This window comes from Notamacropus eugenii, chromosome 3 (genome assembly GCF_028372415.1).
Source record: "Notamacropus eugenii isolate mMacEug1 chromosome 3, mMacEug1.pri_v2, whole genome shotgun sequence".
Taxonomy (NCBI): domain Eukaryota; kingdom Metazoa; phylum Chordata; class Mammalia; order Diprotodontia; family Macropodidae; genus Notamacropus; species Notamacropus eugenii.
In genome coordinates, this window is record NC_092874.1 from 46,331,971 (window position 1) to 46,340,942 (window position 8,972).

General features: G+C 42.8%; 2 pseudogenes; both read left to right on the forward strand.

Annotated features, from left to right (window-relative positions):
- The first annotated feature begins 1,370 nt into the window (after nt 1-1,370).
- LOC140532684 (SAP30-binding protein pseudogene) lies at nt 1,371-4,541 on the forward strand (annotated as a pseudogene).
- A 2,092-nt stretch (nt 4,542-6,633) lies between these two features.
- On the forward strand, nt 6,634-8,229 carry LOC140532683 (nicotinamide phosphoribosyltransferase pseudogene; annotated as a pseudogene).
- The last annotated feature ends 743 nt before the right edge of the window (nt 8,230-8,972 follow it).

Here is an 8,972-nt window from a genome sequence, read left to right on the forward strand (position 1 = left end):
TCCTGTTTTCCTGTATCTCTTAATGCTCTTCTGTGGGCCCTGCATATTAAACTAGCTGGTCAGATTGGTGTCTGCTAGACTATTGGCTGTCCACCTGCAGACAGTCACACAGCAACGATATCTGTTACACATTCTCCTCATTCCCGGATGCAACTTAAGTCTCATTTTCCTCCCCCCACCCTCAGCCTCACTCAGGCAGGGACAGCAGTTTTGTCCCTCTCCCAAGTGCCTTTGGGTGGATAGTGAGGCAGAAGGGAGTGCTTGAGGCAGATGGAGCAAGCAGCATGTGAGATATGATGTGGGAGATGTGGCTCACAGTTTACATTGGGTGTTTTGGAGGGTGGAAATCAACTCTGATCAGTTAGCAATTAATGTGAAGAATGTATATTATAAGGAGAGATGGGCCCATTCTCATCAAGGCCTGGGAGATGTAATTATAAATTGCTTAGCCTTAGGCAAAGCAATCAAAGAATTTATCCCCAGCCACACTTACGTAAAGAACCCTGGGCTTCCTCCCCTTTAATTCCTTGGAATGTTGGGTGGGGTCTGAACAAGATTGATGAGAGAATTAATTCTGTCTCCTCAGTCCCTCTTAGCACCTTCCTCTACCGCTCTGATAGAAGCCTAGAACCAGGAACCCAAAAACCTTCAGCCAAAGAGGGAGCTCATAGCTCAGGATATCTCATTTGTCCCCTGGTCAGGTCAGCCTAAGGCATCTCTGGCTTTTTTCCCCATCTGTATCCCCAGCTTATCACAGTGCCTGACACACAGTAGGGCCTTCATATTGATTGACTACTGATGGATGAGCAGTAGGAGTACCAGGGTTACTCTATCTCCTCTGCCTCAGCTTCCTCTAATGGGCAGGGAGGAAAACCAAGTCACTTTGACTGTGAACGAATGCTAATCTCAGGGGCCTCTTTCAAAGAAAGAGAGAATTGAAGGGGATGGCCAAGACTCTGGATACTCAGCCCAAAATCTAGGGTCCTGGGGGGTCTGGGCATGTCATGTCACATTGGCCTTCTGAGTCAGTGCTAACTCAGGCCAGGCAACAAATGTCAAAGGACCTCGTGAGGTGTGAATCTTAACTAGGTTCACACCTCTCAGTCCCTGCCCCCCTTCCAGTTCCCAGCCCAGGGAGTGGGATAGATAAAAAGGGGATGAGAGGACTGGAACACACTCAGATTCCTGAGCCTAGCAGACCTCTGCCTCCTGGCCTCTGGGGATGCTCCTCCCCTCTGTCCTGGTGGTGATGTAAGCAGCAGCTTAACTCCATTTGTTTACCCCTTTAAGCCCTTCCCTCACAGTGCTGACTACCTGAAAATCACCCCCTGCACATGCAGATGAATGATGAATATTAGGGAATGAGGAAGATGGCTGGAAAGAAGAATATTCTGTCCTTGCTGGATATTTATGCAGAGGATTCAGAACCTGAGTGGGACAGGGTGGCTGGGAGCATGACCTCAGCAGAGGAAAATGGTGGATTACTGTCTGAAGTCCATGGAGATGATGTTCCTGAACTTGAGGGAGATGAAGATTATGAGGAAGAGGATGAAGAAAACAGAAAACAATCAGAAGATGATGATTCAGAGACTGAAAAGCCTGAGACTCATGACCTGAAGGAGTTTTCAGAACTGGAAAAGCAAGATCCCAAAAAGCTGGCTGCCTCCTTCTCTGAGAGAATCAGGAATATGGCTCCTGATGAGATTAAAATCCCCCCAAAGCCACCTGGCAGATGCTCAAATCACCTCCAGGACAAGATCCAGAGATTGTATGAGTGGAATATAAAGGAAAGGATAGATATGAACTACATTATTCAGAAGAAGAAGGAGTTTCAGAATCCCAACATCTATGAGAACCTGATCCAGTATTGTTCAATTGATGAGCTTGGTACCAATTATCCCAAGGATATGTTTGACCCCCATGGATGGTCTGAGGACTCCTACTATGAGGCCCTAGCCAAAGCACAAAATATTGAAATGGACAAATTGGAAAAAGCCAAAAAGGAGAGAACAAAAATTGAGTTTGTCACAGACTCCCAAAAGGGCACCACAACCAATTCCATTGCCACTACAGCCAGCACCACAGCTACAGAGGCTCAGAAGAGAAAGAGCAAGTGGGATTCTGTGATTCCAGTGATGACAATAGCCCAGTCTACTATCCTTACCACCACAGCTACCCAGCCAGTCATTGTCACTATGACAACTAGTGCTAATGGCTCCAAGACCACAGTCATCTCACCTGTGGGCCCCATTGTGAAGAAAGCCAAGCAGTAATGTACCTGGTACAGGGTTGGACATATTTCTTGTTGAAGGAGAGGAAAATGCTACCCCAGGACCTTGCCAAGACTGTGACCCCAAGATGTAGAATGACCCCTTGGACATGGCAACCCATGAAGTCACTGAACTAAGGCTTCCCAAAGAGCTTCCCATCAAGTAGGAATGGGTTTCTCTGTTGTCAGCCTCACAAAACATTCTCTCTCTAGTCCTAGTGAGGAAATCTATTGCCCAGTCATCCAGAAGGCCCTTTATTTCTCATCAGGGCAGTACAGACTGCTTGCAGGCATGTTAATTTGGCATCCTTTGCTCTACTAAGATAGCCCAGCATTCCAGGTAATTTCTTATTCTACAGGCTCAGTCTTTAAACAAATGTGAAATTTTGCCCTAGAGTCTTTGATGATAGAGGGGGCAGCATTTGTGTTCCCACAGTATGTGTTGGAATGGGGGGGAGGGGTTCATGCAGAGGAAATAGCTGACTCTAAGGCACTGCTAGGGAGAACTTTCTATAGATACAACTGAGGCTGTCTCTGCCCCTGTCCCCACCTCTTGAGCTAAGGAGATAAAGAGGACAAGGATATAGCAGGGAGCAGGTACAGATCCAAAGGTCCTTCTGCCTCTGAATACCCTAAACATGGAACCTTGGGTCAAAGTAGTATTCCCCACCCTCTTTTCCTCTCTTTCTCCTTCACCCCCTCCCCCCCTTGTGGGGGACATATAGAAGCCCCCTGGTCACCTCTGAAGCTCACAGTAAGTTAGGCTTTCTGTCACTCAGGTTTCCATGTTAGTAACATTTAACTCTTTGAGCTTTCCAACTCAAAGTAATTTCCAAAAAAGCTGCTATTGCCCACAAGCAATATAAACATATTCGTTCATCTGCAATACTTGGTAGAGTATATTTGTGGAAATACCTTTTCAGGATCAACACACTAGAACTTATATGGCATATTAAGGGATGACTTTCTGAAGTTGGGGAGATGGAGTTTCTGGGTAATCATTTCATTAATAATATTAGCATTTTATTAATAAAAGGAATGGTCACTTGGCTATCTCTTGGCCCAAAGAAAAATCATGATGGTGGGCTCACAGTTTCTATGCCGTTGGAACTGTGGGTATTCCCGGGGGTGGCAATCAACTCTAATCAGTTAACAATTACTGAGAAGAGTGAATATCACAATGAGAGGTGGGTCCATTCTAATGAGGACTGGGGGAATTATTTCTGAATTGTTCAGCCTTAGGCAATCAAATAAAAGAATTTATCCCTAACTCAAAACCAAGATTTTATCACTCACCCAAAGAGAATATTGACTTCCTCACCTTAGTTCAAATTCCTTGGAATGTGACCTTGCACAGCCCTCCCTCACTCAAAACAAAGTCAAGTGCAAGTCATGTCATTATTTATGATGGTATGGTCTTCATTGGCAATGAAAGATGAACACAATGGTCTTATCAGTAAAGTACATATTTCTAACATAGGGATGATCATTTCAAGAACTCCTTCAAGAAAATATAGTTAGGAGAAGGGGATTGCTGTCTTGATCTAATTTGTAAGCACAAAGTGCATGGACAATCTTTACCCACGTTTATGCAGCCCTTGTGGCAATTATCAGCTCCAAGTTCCCAAACACTGGAGAACTGATCCTAAAGAGGCTGATTCGCAATTTTAGGAAAGGGTATCAAAGAAATGATAAGCATCTGTGTCTAACTGCTTCAAATCCTGTTGAACTCCTTTTTAACCAGAATGTGGCACATGAAGTTTTGTATCTGGTGATGCTCACCTTAGTTCTCGAAAGACCAGCAGATGATAGTGTCGAAGTAGCAGTTGGATTTCTTAAAGAGTGTGGCCTAAAATTAACAGAAGAATCACCTCGGGCAAGTAATGCTATATTTGAACCACCCAGCACACTCCTGCTGGCTCTCTACCACAATGTGCATGAGCTTAAGGCCTCCATCCTCTGTCCTATCCTTTCCTCCAGTTCAGACACCCATAGCTTTGGATCAAGGCCATGCTAGTAACAACAGTCTTGATGTTCTAGGCACCAGAGCTAAAATTCGATGATTAATTGCATTTCAAGAAGACATCCAGCTCAGAACACTGCATTTCTCATGTGGCTGCACTGCTCTGGATCTTGTAGGATGATGAGATTTTTTTTCTAATTAGTTTCCTGCGGAATGGGGGTGAAGTTGGAAGTACTAATCAGCTTCAGGAGAGCCTCTCATCACCATCCTCTACTCCCCTCTGCTAAACTGGTAGAGCCATGAACCCAAAAGCCTCCAGCTAAAGTGGAAGCTCAGTTCAGGACATCTCATTTCTCCCATGGCCATACTACTTCTTTCTCTTTTCTTATTTGTATCCCCAGCTTAGCACAGTAACTGACACCTAGTCTGGTTTTAATGTTCATTGACTATTGATGGATTGGCAGCAGGAGTGTCATGGTTACTCCATCTTGTCAGACTCAGCTTCTTCCAATAGGTAGTCCTGTGAGGAACCACAGCTTGCCAATGACCAAAGAAGGTCATTGGCTAAGTGATGGCTAAGAGGGCCTGGATTCAGCACTTAGAGCACCTTACACAAGGAAGTGAAGAGATTCTAGCTCTACTTGAAGGACTACCTCCCTGGAAAAGGCATGCCCCAGGATGACAAGGAGGGCCCTATATGTTTTGGGTTGTCTGATGGATCATAAAAATCCATCCATAAGCAATAGTCAATAATCCACCATCTGAAAGAAATGCCACAACCTACTCAGAGAGAATGGAACTGTTACAGGTGGAGGTCTGCATGTGGAAAAGCTAAAGATGGGATTCTCCTGGCTAAGTTTCCCCATTATGTTCCTTTGAAAAGGAATATTTCTTACCTGACTTTCTTGAGTCTGGCTATAAGGCAACATTGAAACTACATGGTTGGAAAACTATGATGTTTTATTTCATTACCTACTTGCTTTTCCTTTTGATGAGAAATTTCTTCAATCAAAGCAAGTGGTCAGTGAAAGCTGTGAACACAATGCAAATATGCGAAATCTTGTTTTCTATCTGCATTTGTAGTCATCTCATATCCCAAACAGTTGAGTAACTGTTGGGTAAATTTTCACTTCTGCATAGTCATGTGAACGATTAAATTCGTGGAATAGAATTATCTTTCTGAATGATATGGAAATAATTAGAGGGAAAAGAATTTTGTGAAACAGAAGTACAATCAACGTTGAATCATTATCTCAGAGATTAAGGCTGGGATACACTAGAGTTTCTGTATTAAAAATGTGTGTTTGTTGCCATCTAAAGGTAGGACTTTTTTAAAATTGGGGAGAAATAGTTTCTGGGTAATTAGTCATTTTATAAATAATACTTGCATTTTATTGATAAAAGAAATGGTCGTTTGGCCACCAATCATGAATCCTATTGGGGGGCTCAGAGTTTCTATGCCCTTGGGAACAGTGGGTGCTCCTGAGAGTGGCAATCAACTCTGATCAGTTAATGAATAAGACGGAACATTACAATTAAAGGTGGGTCCATTAACTTGAAGGGCTAGGGGATGTACTAAATTGTTCAAACTTAGGCAAGATAACCAAAGAATGTACACCCAGCCAAATCTGTGTAGAGAAAGATGGGCTTCCCCACCTTTGACTGAGTTCCTTGAAATGTTGGGTGGGGTCTGAACAAGACTGAGGAGAAAATTAATTCTGTCTCTTCAGTCCCCCTTAGCACCTTACTCTACCCCTCTGATAGAAGGGGAGAACCATGAACTCAAAAGCCTTCAGGTAAAGAGAGAGCTCAGCTCAGGACATTTCATTTCTCCCCTGGACAGGCCAGTACTAGGTATCTGTTCTTCTTTTCCCTCTCTGTATCGCCAGCTTAACACAGTACCTGACACGTAGTAGGACCTTCATATTGATTGACTACTGATACAGTAACAATCCTGGCACTCCTGTTGCTCATTCATTTCCTGTGCCCCGTATTCTTCTAATGGGCAGGGAGGCAAAAAAAAAAAAAAATACACAACCACATTGAAATAGGCCCCTGAGGTTAACATTTGTGCACAATCAAAGGAAGAGGAAATTGGAGAGGATGGCCAAGAATCTGGATACTCAGCCCAAATCTAGCTTCCTAAGGTCTGGGCCTACTGAGTTAGTGCTTCCTCACCCCCATCAACAAAAGTCAAAGGGGCCTCCTGAGGTGTGACTCTCAAGGAGGTTCACAAGGCTACTCCCCTCCCCTCACACCTCAGCACCTTGGGGCTGGGTTGGACAAAAGGGGCTGGGTTGGACAAAAGGGGCCAGGAGGGGTGGAACACTCAGATTCCACAGCCCTCCACCTCTTGGGTCTCTGGCTCAGTTCCACTGTCCACCCTCTGTCCCAGTGGTGACTTAGCAGTCGGGCACAGAACCCCATTTTTCCCCTTCACGGAAGCACTGAGGAACGTGAGGTTCACTTCCCTCCACCTGGGAGATGAATTGTGAGGGTGAAGCAGAGTTCAACATCCTTCTGGCCACTGATTCCTACAAGATAACTCACTATAAGCAATATCCACCCAACATGAGCAAAGTTTGTTCCTGCTTTGAATGCTGGGAAAAGAAGACTGAAAACTCCAAAGTCAGAAGGGGGAATATGAGGAAACTCTGTTTTATGGCTTGCAGTACATTCTGGATAAGTACCTAAAAGGAAAAGCAGTGATGAAAGAAAAAAGCCAAAGAGGTCTACAGAGCACATTTTCAACACGACATCTTTCATGACAAGGGATGGAGTTATATTCTTGAAGAATATGATGGCTATCTTCCTGTAGAAGTAAAAGCAGTTCCTGAGGATTCTGTCATTCCCAGACAAAATGTTCTCTTCATGGTGGAAACACACAGATCCAGAATGCTACTGGCTAACCAATTGGCTGGAGACCATCCTTCTTCAGTGCTGGCACCCAATCACCGTAGTTACAAATTCCAGAGAGTAGAAGAAAATTTTGGCAAAGTATATGATGGAAACATGGCAATTTGGATGGCCTGGAGTACAAACTACATGATTTCGGTGACAGAGGAGTCTCTTCCCAAGAGACAGCTGGTATAGGAGCATCTGCTCACTTGGTGAACTTAAAGGGAAATGATAGAGTACCAGGAATTGCTTTCTTTAAAAAATATTATGAAACAAAAGCCCCTGTGCGTGGATATTCTGTTCCAGCTGCAGAACACAGTACCATAATGGCCTGGGGCACAGATCATGAAAAGGAGGCCTTTGAACATATAGTAACACAGTTTGCATCAGTGCCTGTGTCTGGTCAGTGATAGCTATGACATCTTTAATGCATGTGAGAAAATCTGGGGAGAGGATTTAAGACATTTAATTGCATCCAGGAGTGCAAAAGCACCACTGATCATTCAACCAGATTCTGGAAATCCCCTTGACACTGTATTAAAGGTTCTGAAAACACAAAAGGCTACAAATTGTTGCCACCTTATCTTAGAGTCATTCAGGGAGATGGAGTTGATATCAATACCTTGCAAGAGATTGCAGGAAGGCATGAAGAAAAATAAATGGAGCATTGAAAATATTTCCTTAGGTTCTGGTGGAGCTCTGTTATACAATCTAACAAGAGATCTTCTGAATTGTTCCTTCAAATGAAGTTATGTGGTAACCAATGGCCTTGGAATCAACGTCTTTAAGAACCCAGTGGCTGATCCCAACAAAAGGTCAAAAAAGGGCTAGCTTATCTCTACATAGGACACTTAATGGACATTTTCTTACCCTTGAGGAAGGAAAAGGAAATTTTGAAGAATGTGGTCATGATCTTCTCCCATACTGTCTTCAAGAATGGAAAAGTGACAAAAAACCAATTCATTTGATGAAGTAAGGAAAAATGCCCAGTTGACGAGAGAAATGGAAAGAGCCCCTTGTTAAGCCTTGTTCTGTGACTGTCTTCACCCACCTGAATGTTGTAGAGATGGGGGTGGGGGGGAGTGTATATGCTTTATGACACATTACAGCCAAATTCTTCCTTGATTTATGGAGATACTGCCCTATTTTACTTTATTTTCTGCTAGTCTTTAGAACATCCCAAATTAGGAAATGGCACTTAACTGTGTAAAAAATTTAATGCTGAAATAAAATGGTAGGGCCCTTTGCCAAAAGATAGTGATTCAATCTAGCGTTGATCTTTTCACAAATATCAAAGAAATGAAAATTTTTTTATATATCACAATCACATAAACCAGATTGTCATGAAATTATGATTGTTTTACATTTATATTTAATTTGTGTATTTGTACATACAGTTGTGTAAAATATATTTAAAATTTCAGTTTTAAGCATGTTTCCAACTACTCATGATTTTTAAGAACATACACTTTTTCAAGCAAATACTTAGATAAATTTCACTGCCTTTTCTGCAGTGATCAGCAAATAAACACAGCCTTAACAAAATTGGTATTTGTATTTGTAGTTTTCAAATGGTACAATAAAACAAAATATACTTTTTTCTAGACACTTCTTTTTGAAGTTTATTTTGTTTATTTTTAATTTTCAACATTTCCACAAGATTTTGAGTTTCAAATTTTCTCCCCATCTCTCCCCTCCCCCCCTCACCCCAAGATACCATGCATTCTGATTACCTTTTTCCCCCCCAATCTGCCCTCCCCTTCTATCACACCCCTTCCCTTCTTTGTCCCTATCTCCTCTATTTTCTTGTAGGGCAAGACAGATTTCCATACCCCATTACCT